This window comes from Brachyhypopomus gauderio, chromosome 3 (assembly GCF_052324685.1).
Source record: "Brachyhypopomus gauderio isolate BG-103 chromosome 3, BGAUD_0.2, whole genome shotgun sequence".
Lineage (NCBI taxonomy): Eukaryota > Metazoa > Chordata > Actinopteri > Gymnotiformes > Hypopomidae > Brachyhypopomus > Brachyhypopomus gauderio.
Window position 1 is genome coordinate 39,435,949 of NC_135213.1, and position 6,836 is coordinate 39,442,784.

General features: G+C 46.5%; 1 protein-coding gene across 1 annotated transcript in view; it reads right to left on the reverse strand.

Moving 5' to 3' along the window:
- The window catches only part of LOC143509498 (R3H domain-containing protein 1-like), a 43,887-nt gene extending 37,273 nt beyond the window's left edge, over positions 1–6,614 (reverse strand). The window contains 1 exon segment of the mRNA XM_076998313.1: positions 6,458–6,614. The gene's annotated coding sequence lies outside the window, so the exon portion shown is untranslated.
- Positions 6,615–6,836: the final 222 nt, after the last annotated feature.

Here is a 6,836-nt window from a genome sequence, read left to right on the forward strand (position 1 = left end):
GGACGCCCCAATTCCTACACAGACACGGGGAAAAAAAAAACCCTAATGAGGTCCCTTGGGGGAGAGGAGAGGAGGCTTGTTCACTCTGCGGTGAGGAACGTGACAGAGCTCCTGTGGACAGTGTTCCATCCTCATTAGAGCCGGGGAAGGATTCGGCAGAGCCAGCTCTGGTTCAGGATGTCACCGTGTGCCGATGCCTTTACTCTTCATTGTGACACACTCCCGCGGTGGCAAAGGACAGGCGGCAGGGTGCGGAAGGAGGAAAAACGAAATCGCTGGCAACCCGACTGGTTAATGCATGCTTCGCCTCTGCCGCTGCACCGCCTGAATTTCATTTTGGCACTTTCCGGTTCGACTGAGGTATCTTTGGGGTCAAATTCGGACCAGAACCGGCTCACCAAGCGGCCCAGTCCAGCTAACACGCAGCTGCAGCCACATTTGGATCGGTTTTGAGTATTCTGTCGTTACACAGTACAGACTCCAGGTCACACGGTCTTTCATCATTTCTCTAACGGCAACACCATGTGATTTTGCCCTCAGAGTTCCCGTTTCAGACAGGAATCTGAATTAGATGAGTCAGGTACCCAGAAGGGAGGGAGGGAGCATGGCATGTGCACAAACACATAAGCATATGGATGGGCCTTTTACACCCCCCGCCAGAAAGCGGCGAGCTCTCTTATTCCAGCTACGATCTATTACCTAGCAAAAGATCTAAAGAGGTCTGAACAACCTGCTTAATGATGATTACCTTGTTTTTGTTTCGTGAAATCACTGAGCATTAGTAACAGGAGATGCAATTACAGTGAGTGGGAAAAGCCGCCATTAGGTACAAGCCAGTTAATTGTCGGAATCAACTGTGAAACACTTCGACGGTAAAAATGACGTGACATTTTGTACATTGTGCAACACTGGAGAGAAAACACGCGGTGAGGCGACGAGCCGTTCAACACGAAACCCCCAAATTTAACACCGCAAGGACTCGCAACTACTGGTTTATAGCAGCAGCACGTGACCTGGCGTCTCAGGCAACAAGGTCTTACGAGATCTAAAAGAACCCCGAACCTGAATGCAGTGTGCGATTCTTAGCGAGGGAAGTCTTCATTGAGCCTTCTTGTCGCATATCTGACTGTAAAATATATAAGCAGCCCAGTATCTCCTCACTTCATAAACAAACACAGTAAACAAGCCGTCAGGCCACAGCTCATGGTTAGGAATTCAAGACTGCACACTCCATATGGAGAATGACGCATCAGACCCTAGCACAATACTCATCTCCATCTTACCATCTCCGTGCTAAAAACAGAGACAAGCAGAGAAAAATGAGACAGGAAAGGAGAAGCCAGAAGGTTCATCAGGTAAAAACACAACCAAAAGTGATGGACCTTCACTAGCAGGGATATGAAAGGCTCACCATCCCCACTCAGGAGGAGAAAGGGCAATGGTGTTTGAAGTGCTGTATTGAACCATGCAGAATCACCAGCATTCAATCGCCTCAATATGCAAATCTCTGCAGACACCGCCAATGAAAGTGTGTCGACACAAAGAGTGGTGGTGGGGATCATTACACAAGCTTGAAAGAAAAAAAAAAAAGGGAGATCTCTTGCAATTAAAAAAAAATCTTATCTAGAAGATTGGCTTAGAGGAGCTCTTGCTGCAATCGGAGGTGGCCACCTCTGCACAAGCTGCAGCATATGCAAATGATGGGAAGACATTTTTTACTGCAGGGGTTTTGTAGGAAATGGATCAAAGTTTCTGCAAGCGCATTTTCTAATTAGGTCAGAGCGTGTCCTAGGTGTCGCCCTACACCTCGATTTGCCAGAACCTGGCGTGTCCCCGTTTGCTTGGCAGAGCGTGAGAGCACACCGGGCTGTGGGCGGAGGTGGGAACAGGAGCAGGAGAGATGGAGCGGGCCTCGGACAGGGAGCGTGGACTCACGTTCCTTCACCAGGGCTCTCGGCTTTCCCTCCGAGTGTCGGTGGTGGTTTTGCGGCGCTGGAAAGACTTTTTGCACAAGAGATTTTCATCAAGGAATTTCATCAAACCAAGTTTAGTCCCTGTTGCAAGTCCATGAACTGTGTAAGATTATTTCCTTCACAAACCTCAGAGGCAAAACCGCAATGTTGGGGAAATCAGATTGACGCTATGACCCATTGCAATGACGGATGACTCTGGATGGCACGAGCATTCAAAAGACACAGAAGACTGATGGGGGTGATCCTGTAATGGATTTAAACCTGCAGGAGGGTCAACGCACTGCTGGACAGCTAAAGCCCCCTACTGTGGCAAAGGAACAGCTCGACAAATCTCAGATGTCAGATGTTTCATAGACATGGGGAAGCAGGCTCCCTAATGGATGACAGAGAAAAAAAGAAAAAAAGGTGTGTGTGTGTGTGTGTGAGGGGGGGGGGGGGGGGGTGTTAAGAGACAGTCCCTTCACCTCACGCAGATCATTGAGAAATGAGTCTCATCAGAGGTACTTTTCCATAGCAGAACCCATACAGCTGAGACAAGGCAACAAAAAGGATTAAGAGCCCAAATGCGTTCCTTCTATTCTCTATGGTGGATACCTGTTTATCGTTCACAAGAGAGGACACTGGCTGTAAATGTGGCAAGAAAAAACAATCTTAGGCATCAGTGAAACAGCAGAAGACACGTCCACATCCTCAGCGGGTTGAATGGCTCCAGCGAGCCGAGAACAGCAGCCGTGGCTATTGCGGTCATGTAACGCGTTACATCAGAAAAGCCAAAGGCTGCTTCCCACTGATACACTTGTCCAGCTACCCTTCACTTCCTCAGTTACGCTGCAAGTCACACGTCCAGAGCTCAACACGTATGGCTGCAGAATGAGATTACAAATACACCACAGCGTCCAAGTGTTGATACTAACGAGGCGGTTCCAGGCTAAAATTAGCCAATGAAACTGGAAACAGGTGGTGTAGTGTTTTAACAAAGGGCTCCTGGGGCTTGTTACTCTCTAGTGAATACTTCCTAGGGGGTGATGTACACCTACATTTGTTCACTCCTCACCAGAGCTCATACATCACTTCACGGCTATTAATATTCCCCCTGACAGATACAGGCCAGAGAAGAGAGAAGACTGCAGAACAATACTGCACAGGAGATCAGTTATAATGCAATTAGATGGCCTGACCAACCTGGCAGAGATAAAAAGGTACAACAGATTTGTTTTCGGGTGGGCGGGGGTGGTGGTGTATGTTGGTTAAATAGGTTATTTTCCTCTCTTTTTCATATTTCTTCTCCATGAAGGAGAACATTATCTACTAGAATGGTTAACTTTGCCGAAAATCACATACGCATTCCGGTGTTGCTTCATTTGCAGGCTGGAGGACGTCTGTGCTGGTTTTAACACTGCCATAGCGGTGACCTGCACACTGGCATCAAGCCCTCGAGTCGCAATGCATTAACGTATGGTTCCTTAACGCAGCAGGCTAAAGGCAGGAGGGTCGCGGTTTGGCTGCCCACACCCTGCTTCCATTAAAGAGACTTGACAGCAACGGCAGCTCAGTAGAGTAGAGCCATCAAACGAGCCTAGTGCTAAAGTAGTAAGTAAAACCTGCATTTAAACACGAGCTGTGGCGAGGTAGCAGACAGCCAGCTAATGGTTGTGTGCGCACGCATGTTTTTCAGCATCACAGATGTGAATGACGATCCCTACAACATTGCTCTACATAAACAAGCTCAATCAGAGATCTGTGCAGTGTGTGTGTGTGTAGGACTACAGGCAAGAGTGAGTGAGTGAGTGAGTGAGGACACTCACATTTCTAAGAGTTAGTTGTTGCTCAACTACCCATCGGGCTGGCCGAGACAGACAGTCACAGAGACAGACAGTCACAGAGAGACAGTGACTGGTAGGTGCGTGAGGGGTGTCTGAATACATGCAGCAGTAGCTACTGGTACACAAAACAGTTCATAGTGAAGACAGAGATAAACATTTTTGCTGCCTGTGAAGAGTGATCGCTGCTCTCCAATTTATCAATTAGGTCAGAAATTACACGGCTGGATAGAATTAAAGAATGGTTATTTTTCACAAACGCTAGTGGTTTTGTTCAAAGATTAGATTAACATTATAGCTATCCTGTTGGATTATAATGTAGGATATTCATGACAAGTCTAATGATGATGAAAATTATTTTATTACTAATCTATTGTGGTCTGCTTTGCCCAGTGTGAAAATACATTGTATTGCCAATTATGATTCGCTCTTAGCAAGCCAATAGTAATATTCATTATCAAGCCAAGAGTAATATTTATTAGCCAGCCAGCTAAGTAGCATGAAAGAAGTCACATTTTAACATCACGTGTTTCACACATCACATTTTTTATACTGCAGTCAAGCGCTTTGGGAAAGAATACACTACAATTTTTGATGCATTATTTACTATAATCTTATTTTTCCTCATTTTGCAGCATTAGAGTCTTTATATCTCTGGGACTACCTCCACATGTGAATAAACATGACTTTATGTTTAATATTTGTTGAGAGCTATGGCTGACACTAGCAACTGCAAAGTGCAACATGGACCAATACTTTTGCATTTCATGCAACACATTAACTTGAAGGATAGCAGGCCTCTAGAACTGAGGCATTTTTTTCAGTAATAAGACACTGAAGTCTCAGATTTGCAGATTTGATCTGAGATTGTAGGAGTTGTAGATGTTGAACTGTTGATATTTGCATGACAAACGTGATGGATGGCAGCGTGAGGCAGCCAAGACTGCCTACATATCGTGCCCTCACTGCCGTGACTGCCCCCACTCATCAATGGCCAACAGAAAAGCTAAACTACACGCGTACCTTTAAGACATTTTTTGACATTTGATATTAGTAACAAATGCGATGGAACGCTGTAGTTGTAGTCATTCATGTTGTGGGTGAAAATAAAAGCCGGTTTAAAGCAAGATGAGTAAGAATGGTATGTTGTCATCAGATCACAGTGTGTACCATCAAATCTTGGCAAATACACCAATCGCAAACCTACTATATAGCGAGTGGCAGTACACTAGCAGTAGCTCACAAATTACTACTGTTACAAGTACGTCCACGCAGTAGAAATCCATCTTCCATGTGTGAAAGAGAAAAACGTGTTACAACAGAAGGATAAAATACAGAACATACAGATGTAGAGAAACATTACAAATGTTCAAATTGTTGATCTTTTTCAATCATCACCTACGTGAAACGTGCATGAATATTTGCCTTGTCCATCGACCACTACGGGAAATTAAACGAATTAAACGTCAAATTAGGTCCCGTTAAAAAACCCACAGAATGTCCAATGTGGACATTTGACTGGACACAGCATGCAGGGACACTAATAAACCACCACTGTGGCTCCCTGCACCAGTTTGACTACTGACACTTGTATCAATATGAATTCAGTTTTTGCCACATCTTGGTTTTTACTCGACAAACTTCATTCTGAAACTTTAACGTCAGTTCACTCACTCACAGCCATCATGTGTGTTTAACCACATCATGCTAACCCCATAACTGCTAACTGACTAGTTAAAACTGTCGACACACTTGAGAATCAACCAGGCGAAATGACTGATTACATTTCTCAGGACACCCAGAAGAAAACAGCCACCGACACGCGTGCCCCCCGTGGGTCGATCCACCCAGACACCGACACGCGTGTCCCCCCGTGGGTCGACCCACCCAGACACCGACACGCGTGTCCCGTGGGTTAACCCACACGCACCGGGCAGCCACAGCTGCTCAGGTAGCCCAGCGAAGATGAGCGCCGCTAGCTGGTGGGAATACGGAGGTCAGCCCGCCAGCTCGCCCGGCTCCTCCCCGCGCTGGTCGGGCCCCGAGCGCCACACGGACGCTCACAAACCCCCTAATGTGACACTAAACACGGGTAACCGCTTCTGGAAGTGAACCGTTACCCCGACGAGATGACCGAGACGAGCCAGGCACAACGCGGGCCTAGATGAAGGCTCGGCGCGGGCTAGCTGGTCGGCTAAAGCCGCTAGCACGGGCTAGCACTAGCGGCTAAGCTAACTAGCTACCGTTACCAAGGCTGCCAGTGCGCTAGCCAGTTAGCCAGCTAGCTACTTTAGCCAGGTTAGCTAACTAACCTGTCAGCGAGACAACACACACCGATATAATGAAACAAACAATATAAACAATGTATTATTTATGTTTGTTACATTATATCGGTACATATAAGAGGATATTCACAATTCTTCACCGTTTCTGTGGTAAACCCCGCACTGCAGTGTTGTGGGCTTTAGCCAGCTAGCCAGTTTGATGCATTTCACCATTAGAAGTAGCATTAGCAAGTTAGCCCATTTAAATTAGCATTAGCAGTCGCTCGCGACCAGGCTAATAATAATACAGCTCGTAGCCGATTTTAGTCCACAGAAACGTTCACAGCGTCGAAGACAAAAAATATTCAGCAACAATAACGTAAAAATGATATATTCTTACCGGTGTTGTAAAACTGCGGCTACTTTTGTCTCTCGCTGATGCAGACAGGAGTATTTTTTCGTTTATTTAGCATGAATCGGGAACATGAGGGCTCAGGCCAGCGGGGGCGAGCAGCGCGTCCGCGGTCGGACCGTCGGGCTCGGGAGGGCGGGGCGGCAGGGGCTGACTGACAGCCCGTCTGGTCCAATCACAGCGCTCAATTTGTACACTCTAGTAAGGTCCATTTGGATCACGCCCACAGCGTCTTACCTGTATGGGTGGAGTTTAAAACCATCGTGCCCGTCGGATGAAGAATAGGCAAAAAACTGAGTTTGGTCAAGCATTGTTTTTACATGCAAAATTATGATGTTTATCTGTGTTATCAAATGTTTATCGTCTC